This window comes from Anas acuta, chromosome 20, assembly GCF_963932015.1.
Source record: "Anas acuta chromosome 20, bAnaAcu1.1, whole genome shotgun sequence".
Taxonomy (NCBI): Eukaryota; Metazoa; Chordata; class Aves; order Anseriformes; family Anatidae; genus Anas; species Anas acuta.
Genome location: NC_088998.1, coordinates 3,390,740 through 3,404,244, shown reverse-complemented (window position 1 = coordinate 3,404,244; position 13,505 = coordinate 3,390,740). Strand labels below are relative to the sequence as shown.

Below are 13,505 nucleotides of genomic sequence, written 5' to 3'. Positions count from 1 at the left end.
CAGTTTCAGGAAGTTTACTAACCTGTGAACACAAGATACCTTAACATCAAACAGCCTTAGGAGACCATTATTTTTACTCATTTTTAATCAGTTTAGCCTGGCAGATTCAAAACCTCATTGAAATTAAACAGGTGCCTAAAGGTGCTGAATGTATTTTGGATATTTTAAACTTATTTGGAAACCCCAAGTAGAGCAGAGCACTTCAGCACATCAGGTTTAGCAGCCACCTTCCATTGTATTGTGACATTGATATTCACACCTACACAGGCACGCAAATGCTTCTGATTAAAAATTAAATATAAATGAAACAAAGCAGCTCAGGAAGAATACGTGGACTGTTAGCAGTAGAACATGCCTCCATATGCCAAAGGAAGAAAAGCAGAGAACAGATGGCTTTCTTGCTTTGTCTTCAAACCGCTATCGTACTTACACTACTTCATACTTTGGGTTAATATTTTTATCCAAACTCAGTGATTAAAAATAGAGACAGACGGAGGATTACGGAGGATTGTATTTCATTCTATAATTAGGCAGACACAATGAGGTGAGTTCTCAGCATGATACAAAGGAAAATAAAGCATCTGCAGCTCCATTAGTGATTTCCTATGCACATGGGAATAACTTTTACTCCAATGCATGCAATACAAATGAGAATTAAAAAAAAAAAAAAAAATCAAACCCACAAAAACATCCCGAATTCACTGTGTTATTAACGAAGAAATACCACAAGGCCTTCTTTCATGACAAGACTCTTCCATGACTTCAAGCACATTCTTGTGTGCTTGATGACTTGGAGAATGAAGAAATGGACATTATTTGAATGCTAGAAACAACTATGGACTTGCACTTTTTTAATGGTTTGGATAAAAGGCTGCCATATAACTAGTTTTAATCTGAGTTCAACTGAGTTTTTATAACAGCTCAACAACCTTCATGAATGTTTTGGGCAATGGGAGCATCACTGGATGAATGCTGACTCCATCAATGTCCATGGTGAGCCTGGGCCACTTCAATGGAAGACACAACCAAGAGGAAGACATGAGATCCAGAAGCTGACTTCTCAATAACTGCACAGAAAGCAAAGCAATGCAGTTCTCAGAAACACACAAGGCTCTGTAAACAAGGAGCAATCCAAGGGCTAATCTGCTGAGATTCACAATGCCAGGCACAGAGCAAGCACAGAAAGGGTCATTTTCTGGCAAAACACTTGAGACTAAATTGCATTGCAGTAATTTACTGCAGCAATTTTGATATTTGGAGTCTCAGACACAGAACACGTGCTTGTATGACCTGGTTCAAGGGGCACCTCCCACTACATCAGGTTGCCCAGGGCCAAATCCAACCTGGTCTTGAACACCTCCAGGGATGGGGCATCCAAAGCCTCTCCGGGCAACCTGTTCCAGTGCCTCACCACCCAGACTGAAGGATTTCCTCCTAACATTTAATGTAAATTTCCTCTCTTTTAGTTTAAAACCATTTCCTCTTGTCCTGTCATTATCTGACTGAGCATAAAGTTGCTCTCCATCATTTTTATAAGCCCCCTTTAAGTACTGAAAAGCTGCAATGAGGTCAGCCTGGAGCCTGCTCTTTTCCAGGCTGAACAGCCCCAGCTCTCTCAGCCTTTCTTCAGAGGAGAGCTGCTCCAGCCCCAATCATCTTTGTGACCCTCCTCTGGACACACTAACAGCTCCACATCCTTCTTGTGCTGGGGGCTCCAGACCTGGATGCAGGGCTCCAAGTGGGGCCTCAGAAGGGCAGAGCAGAGGGGTACAATCACCTCCCGCCCCTGCTCACCACCCCTCTGTTGATGCAGCTCAGGACTCAGTTGGCCTTCTGGGCTGCAAGCGCACATTGCTGGCTCACATTGAGTTTTTTGTCCACCAAAACCCCCAAGTCCTTCTCTGCAGGGCTGCTCTTAATGAGTTCTTCACCCAGTCTGTCCTCATGTCCAGGATTGCCCCAGCACAGGTGCAGCACCTTGCACTTGGACTTGTGGACCCTCATTAGGTTCAGGTGAGCCCAATTCTCAAGCTCTTCCAAGTCCCTTTGGATGGCATCCCTTCCTCCCATCATATCAACTACACCACTCAGCTTGATGTCATCTGCAAATTAGCTGAGGATGCACTCGATCCCACTATGTCATTGATACAGGTATTAAACAGTCCTGGTCCCAAGACAAACCCCTGAGGGACACCACTCATCACCAGCTTCCACCTGGACATGAAGCCATTGACCACCACTCTCTGGATGAAGCCTTCAAGCTTACGCACTGAATGGTCCACCCTTCAAATCCATCTCTCTCCAACTTGGAGATCAGGATGTCACATGGAACCACGTTGAAGGCCTTGCAGAAGTTCAGGTAGATGACATTGGTCAGTCTTCCCTTGTCAACCAATGCAGTCACTCAATGGTAGAAGGCCACCAGACTGGTCAGGCACAATTTTCCCCTGGTGAAGCTGTGCTGGCTGCCTCGGATCACCTCCTGGTCTTGCATGTGCCTTGACATTGCTTCCAGGAGGATCTGTTCCATGATCTTTCCAGGCACAGAAGTGATGCTTACCAGTCTGTAGTCCTTTTTTTGCTCTAAAACAACTTGTGTTTTGTGAATGATGGCAGAGTGATGGCAACTCATTATTGCCAAAACAAAAAATACAAATCAGGTGCCAAAAATAACACTAGGTCTGTTGTGCTCAGCATGAGTAGCAGGAACCCACGGCTGACGTCTAAACAGCCACGGCAGAGGGTGACAGCCAGCCCAGCAGCCCAGGCAGGGTGTGTGCATAGGACAGGACCTGATGATCTGGCTTTTCCGACACACTCACTCTGCTCTATTTACAGCGAAGTAAAACGGCCTCTCATGTCCCTTCCTCTCCCCTCTTAGAAGTGCAGGAATTGCCATGGTGACTGCCTAGTGGCCCAACAATTTAATATCCTGCCGTCAACAGTAGCTGGTACTCAGTGCTACAAAGGAAAAATACAACTCCGCAGCAGGCTGTTACAGAACAGCTAGTCAAGAGGGGAAGTTTCCTTCTAATCCCCTTGCCATTTGATATTGGCTTATGGCTTCAGTAGCAGCAGACTCAGACCTTGCCTGCGGAAGCATCTGAACACAAACACAGCATTAAACATGGGCTTACAGACACCAGCTCCAGTCTGACAGTGACGGGAGTGTTCCCACACAGGAGCTGTACTCCTGAACAGCAGCAGTGGGGTCCAAGTCACAGGGGCTTCTTTCCCTGCAAGAAACAGCTTCTGTTTGCTTCCCCACATCAACAAGAACAGGCCTGACACGACACAAATACAGGTGCAAACCTGAGCCTGCCTTAGTCGAAGGGGCCTAAATCTGCTCTGAACAGGCCCACAGATTTCCTGGGAGCTGCCGTACCCCAGATAACGGCTACCCGTGAAGCAGGCAGCGCCCCTCAAGATGACATTGAAAGCTGGAGTGGCTGGGGGTGGAATTTGGTGCAGTTACCCCAGGCCTCGGCCTGACTTCAAGGGCTCAGTGCCCACAGCAGGGCCCCATTCCCCAAAGCACCCAGCAGCACTACAAATTCTGATTTCTCCGGGAAACCTGGAATTGCCTCAGCACCAACACTGATGGCCCAAAAAGGCTTGAACAGTACCCGATAGCCTCGTACAGACGCTCTTCTGGAGCGAAACTGCTTTTCCAGTTGTGATGGAGGATTCTCTCAGAGAAATAAAGCAGCATATGGAAAACCCCCAGCACTGCATGTTCTCATAATTTTTGGAACACTGTAAATATTTGAGTCAGTAGATCTTAATCCATAAACACAGCTGGACTCAAGAAACAATGATGGTAACTTATTATAATTTAAACAATTGTGTAACAAAACAAACCAATGATAATCACTTTGGTTTTCTAAGGACAATAGGCGCAACCTTTTCACAAAGTTAACATGATGGTACATGTAATTACATAAAAATAAACTTACATATGCTAAGATAAATTATTCTCAGCTTTTAAAGAACACTGCAGACGAATGACAGTAGAGGGGAAAAAAGCTGTATGGTGCAAAGCCAGCATTTCATATAATGTACAGAGCTGGAATGGTAACTGCCAGCCAAAGGACATCCCTTTTCCCTTCTATCCTCTTCCAGAACATATTAGTTTAATTGCTTTATGACCAGGAACATCATTCCCCTAAGTTCACCCTCAATGTAAGCCCTTGTGCACACAGTTTACATACAAAGAACTGGTGGCTGATCTCTGCTGTGATTAAGGAGCAGAACATTTATCCAAACTACATAAGAACAGACCTGGGCAGTCAACTCACATTTTAAATAAATTAAGGGGGTTTTAAGTTCTTTCCTGAAAGTTCAAATAAGTTCAATTCCATCTTATTTCCATTGCCTCTTTGCATTTTCATGAGTGTTTGCATTCAGCAATATAACCTAGAAACAGAAGTAAACACAATGTGGTTCAAATCTACTTCAGAATTGTCCTGCGCTGGGTGCTATTCTGAAACTTTTACCAGGTCAGAGAGACATAAAGCAGATTCAAGTAAGACCAAAACACCCAGCCAAGATAAAACCTATGCAAAGAGAATAATCTGATTACAAACATTTTCTACAAGCAAAATACTGGTCACGGCTATAAACTCTATTATTTCTCTAACACCAATGTGAAAGAACTCCAGCCTTCATATTTTACATTCAGTTATCATGAACTAGTAAGATTACTACCTAAACTCCTAGAATCCACAGAGATCAAACGAAAACTGTGAATAAGGGCACAGCTTTGTCAAGTACTATAGATGTCTGATGGTCCAGAACCACAGGATTCATATTACCAGAATTTGGTCCCTTTGCATGCACCCCTTAGAAGTCACGGTGGATAAACCTGCAAACGAACTACATATATGCTATGAGCCCAACTCCTGGCTCTTGTTGAAGTCAGAGTCGTAAAATGAGAAAGTTGTCATCTGAACTAACTCCCTATACCAGGAAAAATTTTAGTCCCAAAATTTCTATTTCAAGAAGAGGCACATGAGCAAAGCAGCATATTTTCCAGCCCTCTCCCTTGCACCGAGAGACAGATGAGCCATATTAACTGAAACTTTCAGAAAATCAAGTATGGAAAACGTCAGCCCTACAGTACAAGTCTGGCAAAGTTATAATCAACAAAAATCAGAATCTTATAATAGGAACTGACAGGGAAATTCTAGCTACTTGTGCTGCTTATAAATGCTAACATTAGTTGGGAAAGGGATGAAGCCACAAAGCTGAGATCCAGTTCTGGTTTAAAACTTCCCCAAGTTTTCAGGGAATATGGATAAAGGAGTTCAGCGTTGTCTAGGTGTAAGTGCAAATCTTTCAGAAATAATGAGAACATCTATGAATGGTTAAAGGTTCAATGGAACTCTTCATTCAGATTAAAACTATTTTTTTCAATAAAGAAAACCACAATAGAGGAAGATGAGTTGAGTTCCTGACACATGACCCCCTTAAGTCAGCATGCTGCACTTCACTCTGGAAATACTGCTTCTGCTCCATTTGAATATTTAAGAGTACACTTTTTTAAAAAGAAATAATAAATCTAGGACAATGACCACATTAATCCAGACCCCATTTGGCAGGGTCTGCCAAACAAGCATTAACAGCCATTTATGCAAGTTCCTAAATGGGAGATCATTCATTGACTTGCAAATGATGTCACCATTTAACGATGGAATATTTCTTTCCTTTTGTGGCTTTGCCACCCTATTTCTGCAAGGCTGCCAGGTAGGTAAACAGAATTCCACTTAATCTGTCTGCAACTTAAAAAAACAACCTACAGCTTGTCCGTTGAGGCCAGCGTTTTCAAAGATGAGTGCCTAACATTGGCCAACTAAATCCAAATTTAGGAACATAAATGAGTACCCTATTTTTTTTTTTAAAGCCTTTAAATAAGTATCTTATGCTCCACAGTGGTCCTATTCCGTGCTGTTTTTCAGTAAGAGCCTCAGGGCAGGAGGGGAGAGAGAAGGGGGACATTGTGCTATCTGCATTTGTCACCTCCCAGTGTCTTCCAGACTCCAGTTTACCTACATACCAGGAGGACTGGCCGGAGAACGCTAATTCTGCTCCACTAAATCCTTCACCAGTTTGAAATTTAATTTCATTCCACATCACTGGTACAGCACAAGAACAGTTTTGCAAGAAATTTAGAGGGAGGTGAGATAGTGACTGACATGGCTGAGAACAGGCTCCAATCTGCTTTAATCAGAAAAGCAGCTCCACCTTATCCATCGTCCCCAGCCAACAGCTCTGTCACGGGGCTGCCCCAAACCTGAGGAAGCTTCCTGATGAGTATTTCAGGAAAACTTATTCTTCCAGCTGGCTTAATGCTTTCCACAAATGGGAGACTTCGAACAGTAAACAAACTTTTAATCAAACCATTCTTGGTTATCTCTATTTATAGGACAGAAGTAGTTTTCCTAGTAGATAAGTTTGCCAGTGCAATCTGGGATCTGACAACATGACAGCACGGCTCCAGCGCCACCACCATTAACAAGAAGTCAGACGCGGGAACATTTTCTCATCGTGTTCTTCACAACAGATCTGTGGTGAGGGCTCAGGGGAAAAGAAAGGAAGTTGCTTGAACTTTGAGAGTAGGAATGTCAGAAGTACTCACCCTACTCCCACTGGGGTCAGCAGCAAGAGAATAGGCCAAAACTTTCAACAAAATTTTGCCTTATATGTATCAATTTCAAGAGGCAAGAGACCGAGTAATCAAAAGATGTCTCCTCGCTGGGCAACTGTACCTAAGCCCTGGTAGAAACCCCTTCCCTATCACCCATCTAAGATAGGGATGGGCTGCAGATCACCCCCCAGCTTCTAACCACCTTGGCACGAGTCTCCATTCATCCCACCTCAAGCACCAGATGCAGCCGTCCAGCACCTTGGACCCCTTCAATTTGAAGGGTAGGGGCCAAACCTCTTCCAGTGTCAGGATACATGCACCTGTGTGCCTCTCAGCTATAGTAAGATCCCAAGGCAACCCTCACCCAGCACCAGCCAGGTCCCAAACAGTAAAAAGAATTAATGCAGATATTGAAGCATCTTTGCCCTCTGCCACATGGATTCTTTTAAATCAATACCATGAGCAGAATCTTGCAAGCACCAGCCCAATTTTATGCGCAGAGGCACACAGCAGAGGGGATAGTACTGCTGATTTCAGTAGGATCAAATGCAGTAAGAGACTAAAATTCAAGAAAGAGCTCATTGGGCTTCAAAGTTTGAGCCAAAGCACTCTTGAGCCAATTTTTTTCCTCACTTTCTGTGGTTTAAGTTACCTAAACCCAGAGACATTACAAACTGCACCAAACAGTTCCAGTTGAACCTAACTTTTCAATTCCTTCATTTCTTCTTTCATTTCTCCTTATTTAGTCTTCCCTCCCTACTATTTTTATCATTATTAGCATCAGAAAGAATGACTCACAAAAAAAGTGCATAAATAGCTACTTATGTTACAGGTCAGAATCTCTCAATATTTTCAATCTTCTAAATGACTGCTGGGTCTCAGTTTGTTATTTCCATGTAGTGCACCCAGCATACAAGGCAAAGCAAGTTTGGGCTGCGTTTTTTTTATTTTATTTTTCCCTGTTTGTTTTTCCACACTAAAATAATTAAAGGCAAAACAATCAAGGTTGCTCATGAAAAATTGTAAAAAGAAACAACTTGGGACAATACAAAATTACAGATTTTCAAGGAACTCATAGTAAGAGCCCGTTGAAAACAAAGTACCAAAGAATAATACTTGGAATAGAAATTTTCAAATACATTTTGAATACATTTCAAATACATTTGAAAATTTCAGGTTGGAAATCTGAAAATAAACCAGTTTCAGCTAATTTACTCCATAGCATCTATGCTCTAATTTTTGTTGTGGATCTTGAAGCACACAATCTGTAAAAATTTCTCAATATTTCTATGCTAAAATAGGTCACCAAAAGGCAGCAGGCGTTATAACCTATACCTCCGTATGCTCCAAATCCTGTGCTTTAGCAGTTCGACTCTGTTTAGCCAACCCTTAATCTCAAGCATAGCTTGTTTGTAAGCAAGATTTAACAAGGCTGAAGCTGACCACACATTTAGAGTTCATTTGTATCTTACGTTCCGAATGCATACACAAAGCATCTTGGCCCTGACGCAGAATTAGAAAGGCTGCTGTTCCTAACAGGATGGTCCAAAATGAGGCACGGGCAACCCAAACCCCAAGTAGGGGCTACTTCATCTCCTGCTTCTGTGGGGGCTGCAGTTACCTGACACAGTCACTGTCCCCTCTGAAGCTGGCTGAGCTCTCAGCTAACTCTTCTCCCACCTACTCCGAGGAGACTGCACTAGCTGGGACCACAAGGCTGAAACCAGGAAGGTGCAAGGTGGAGGGTAGGGGTGGGATAGGATCTCAGGGCAGCAGAAACCCCAGTACTCAACAGGACCGTGTTCCGATTTGTGAGAACTACCCCTTAATGCTTATTCCAAAATGATTTACAGAGGTACAGGGGAGATGAAAACTGAACATTAGTGAAGAAAAAAGGAAAAAATACATTTTCGGTTGATTTTTGAGAAGTCAATGAGAAGAAAATATGGAAAAGTTGTTCCATATGGCAGGAATTTACTTCAGGAATTTCATTTAATCACATTCTTAGCAAGATGTTTTGATTTGGATGACATACATCAACTGCATACTTAAATTAACAGTCCTTCCTACTGAAGCAAATGTAAAGCTCCCAGGAGTAGGAAAGGGTCTCGGTGCTTTTATTTTAAGTGCAAGTACAGCATGTATGGAGCTGACAGTCCTTTTGTTATTTCTCTTGAGAAAAAGCAATGATTCAAGACATGCTGCGAGAACGCATCCACTCTGACAGCAGCCTGCAAGGCCATTTGCCCGAGTCCTCAGTTCTCTGTGCAGAGCTACCACAGCAACCACCTACTCCCACAGCCTACCTGCAAGGTACAATGGCTGGATCCCAACTGCCTTGAAAATAAATGTGATAGGGTGAGAGAGAAGGAGAACCCCAGGAAAATACAAGTGTCCTAGCTCCTGTTATCTGATTTCAGTTCAGCAAGCCCCCGGGGCACTTGCCTCAAGATAATTCACCAAATCAGCACCCCACAGGAAGGTCAGTAGGATACCCCGGACCCTTCTCTCCAGGCTGAACAACCCCAGCTCCCTCAGCCTGTCTCCACAGCAGAGGTGCTCCAGCTTCTGCCCATCCTCATGGTTTCCTCTGGGCCTGCTCCAGCAGGTTCAAGTCCTTGTGCTGGGGGCCCTACGGCTGAACACAGGGCTCTGGGGAGGTCTCACAAGAGCAGAGGGGAGCCATCACCTCCCTCACCACCCTGCTGGCCAGGTGCAGCCCACACCATGGTTGGCTTTCTGGGCTGTAAGTGCACTTTGCTGGCTCACATTCAGTTTTTCCACCCAACAACACCCCCAAATCCTTCTCCTCACAGCTGCTCTCTGTCCATTCATTGCCCAGCCTGTATTTGAGCTCGGAGTGCCCTAACAAGGTGCAGGATTTTGCACTTGGCTTTGTTGAACTTCATGAGGTTGACACAGGCCCGCCTCTTCAGCCTGTCATGGTATCTCCTGGTGGCATCGTCTCCCCACAGCACGTTGGCTGGAGCTGTATTCCTATGGGCATGGCATGCGAGGCCCCCTCCAAAGTCTCAAAACAGTCAAACAGAAGTCTGAGGTTTTAGCAGTGTGGGAATTCCTCATTTCACCCAGCTTTCTCCCACACTACAACCATTTAACCCACCTCTCAGTAAAACCTGACAGTTCTGAGAAAGCAGTTTCATTAAATGCAGAAAGGCAGTACAAGACAAGCGAGGTTTGAGAGATCCTACCTGCCTTAATTTTATTTTAAAAGCCTGGGAGGGGAACACAGATGAAGAGACAGCGCACGAACAGGTCAGGATCAGAATTATAGCACAGATTTTCTACATTTCAAATAGACTTATCTTTAAGGCCATAGCACCTCTCAAATACAACATTAGAAGTGAAGTTCTGCAGAGGGGTTTATTAGGAGTTGAAACTCAGTTTACACCTAAAGCACACATCAAAGTTCTTAAAGACATTGAGATTTTCAGCCACCTCCAAAACACTGCAAATACAAACTATCTTCTCGCACAGCTTCTTCCTGCAGCTGTACTCTGAAGGGAGATATACATACACATACAGGTATGTATATTAGTTATTAGAATAACTGTAATAAGGCCTTTTGTTTGGCGACTGTCTATTTCTAAGAAGTGAAGCATGATGAGATTTAGCTTGCCAGCTGTGCGTTTCACTTTCCCATATCCCCAAACAGAGATTTAAAATAGCCTGTTTATCAGATGTGTATCTAACTCATATTCCACTGTGAGGTCTAAAAAGGAATTTCCATTCTTACAAATGTCCCCCTTGTGGGGCATTACCGTCTGTTCTGATCATTGTAAAGGGTCCCTGTTTCCTTCTAGTCCAAAACCCACTGAAGCATTTCTTTAATGACTATAAAAAAAGGCTAGAGGCTTTCTTGCCTTAATTTATATACAAATACATTACCAATTAAAAGGTAACTGTGAAAAATAAGGCTGATAATGGAATGCCTTCTGCAACCTGAACGGGAGCATTGCTACCATGACATTGAAATAATTAGTTAATCTACCCTCTAATTTGTCTCAATTTGCACTAGCAGAATAGAAGCTGCTGCCTACTTGATTTCTCATTGAAAACAGTGGTAGGAAAACAAAGAATTTTTCCACCACCCACCCATTTTGCGCATAAACTTTTTCCTTCTTTCCACTGCAACTGTAAATCTGGAATACAGCTCCATGAAAGCGAACGGAGTTAGACTCCAGGTTCCCTAATGAAAGCAGAATTTGGCTCAGCACCACCAAAGTACACCGAAGTCGTGCATTTGAAAATGCCTTGTGACCACTGCCAGCCTGCTGCCTGTGCTCTTGTTCCACTGCCAGGTTTAGCTCAGCGAACAGTTTACAGTAGACAACTTGTGTTGAATGGACACCTCTTTCTTTTTTTCCACCACCACGCTTTACTTGCAAAGGGTTTCTGATAACTTCATCATCTCCCTGATTACTGGCAGATAAAAGGCAGATCCCCCCTCACCCAAGGTGCAAGATGGAAGGGAACACACCTGCATTGGAAACACAAGGGGGGAAAAAAGAAGCTCAAGGCAAAAGCCTGTACCTCAGCAAGGCTCTTGGTATGACACAGATGCACATTTCTACCAGGGATCAGCTATTTTACTACCCCATACGTAGCCAGATACATGACTAATTCAGAACCATTAAGAGATGTTTTGGAATCTGCATGCTTAAAAAAGGTGGGAGAGAACAAACTGATGAAGATCTTATTTCCTGTTAGTTGCAAACTTTCACAAAGTACATCATGTCTTTTTCAGAAACTGTTTACCTGCATACATAAGACATGATAACTTATTTCCCGAATCGATCTCCATTTTGATTGCTTCCATGAGATGAAACATCATTACCCAAGAAAACAAGTACAAAGTGTACAGCTCAGAGCAAGCATTTGCCAAAATATTAGCCTTCAGCACTTTTTAAATAAACATAAGGGCATGAGATGACCTTTAAATTGCTTCTTGACACATACTAAATCTACAGAAGTAAGGGAGATTCTCTGGAAAGAGCTGTAAATTTTGGTATTCACAGTGTATTTTTAGCATATTCTAAGAATATTTTGTATACTAAAACAGTCCTGCATGCAGCAAAAATTCAGGGATCTCATCAGGCTTTGGAAGCCTAGGACCTAGGTTAAATGGCAATCAAAGGAGGATGGATGGATGGCTTGAAGCAAGCAAGAAATAACCACCAGAAACCACCAGAAGCTAATCAGAGTTTGCATCAATAGGGTGACACCCTTCTGTTACCCCCCCTACACACACACACCCCTCATACTTTAAAGCAATAATTGAGGATTAATTAACAAAGGTCCTTCTCCCAGACACCCTCCTCTACTTCTGAGACACAAAGCACAAGGGCCAGGTGACAGCAGTCTGAGGTGCAGACACTGAATTGGAGCAGTAAGCCAGGAGAAACCTCCCCGTGCTCCCCACAGGTGATTTCTGGATCCAAATGGATTGTGGGTGGCAGAAGGAATTATCACAGGAACCAGAAATGCCAAGAACAGCATAAGGAAAACAAGCAACACAGATGCTGTCTGGAGAGAATTCCAAGAGGCACTCTGCAGCTACAGGGTGCATCAGTTGGACCCCATGCACGCAGTGGGGGATCTGCTGAAGACTTCTGCTTAGCACACGGAGCTTGCCTCAAAATTAAGATTTGTTTAATTGGGAATGAAAGGGGAAAAAGGATTGCACATGGTATCTCCAGGATGAATACAAAGAGCATTCTTTCTTTCGTACCATGGGTGAAGTGCAATGAACAGCAAATTTCACAGGGCAAAGTTCAGCCTAGCAGAGCTCCATGTGGTTTGAGCTGCACCCACTTGCACCATCCATCATTGAATTTGGTCACAGCACCACGTAAACTGTTTGTGAGAGGTGCAAAGAGGCATCTCGTAACAGAGGTGTGATGGTGTAAAAACATCACGGGCTTACACACAAGGCAGATGGAAGCTGGATCCAGTAGGTACAGGTGACTGCAAGTATTTGCCAGCTCAGGCTAAACTAGATGGGCTGAACATCACATCTAAATGAAAGGGACATTAGCGCAAGCCTGAAGGAATGGCAGACAAGGACAGAGTAGAAATCAAGGAGAATTTGAACAAGGCTGCATTTCCTGGACCATGGCTACCAACTCTGGAGAAGTAAGGGGCACAATTAGCAACTTCCAAGCTATTAATTGTATCGCTTCAGAAACCAACCCAGCACTGTGAAAACCAAGGCAAAGTCAGCAGGGTTAGACACCACTCACTGAGTGCACAATTTTTAACAATAAAAGTGAACTGCCAACACACTTCTCCCTATTTCTCACTCACACGCGTTCCCTGCAAAACTCATACAAAGCTTTCAGAGCCTGGAGAGGCAGGCTGCTTTGTCACACGTTCCTGAATAAATCAAGAAGTTGTTCTGCTCTCATTTTTTCTGAGAGGAAAAGTGCTGACCAGAGATAATTGTGCATTCAGTGTTGCCCAATTCAGTCTGTAGCAGTGACAAGTTCAGCGTCTTCTCACCCTGTCATCTCCTAGGGGCAATTCCTGGTAGGGAGCACCAGCAGCTCCCTGTACCAGTTTCCATGGATCCTCCTCTGGAGTATCTCTTTCCCCGAGCACTACACTCGGCAATTTCATTTCACAGAATGATGCTTAAGAGTAGGTCACTGCAATATAGATACTGTGTGGGCATATTGGTAGTAGAAATGAACAATTGAAACCTGGACTTCGATTGCATACAACCCCAGCCTCCAGCCCTGTCATTTGTGACACTTTCAGTGGCACGGGGGAAGTAAATGCTTTAAGCAGAATGACAAAAAATTGTTTCACAGCTCTATTTCTGTCCTGTGTAGCAGAC

At 43.6% G+C, this 13,505-nt stretch overlaps 1 protein-coding gene across 5 annotated transcripts in view; it reads right to left on the bottom strand.

Moving 5' to 3' along the window:
* The window catches only part of PAPPA (pappalysin 1), a 384,400-nt gene that overhangs the window by 329,591 nt on the left and 41,304 nt on the right, over positions 1 to 13,505 (bottom strand). The gene's annotated exons all lie outside the window — the stretch shown is intronic.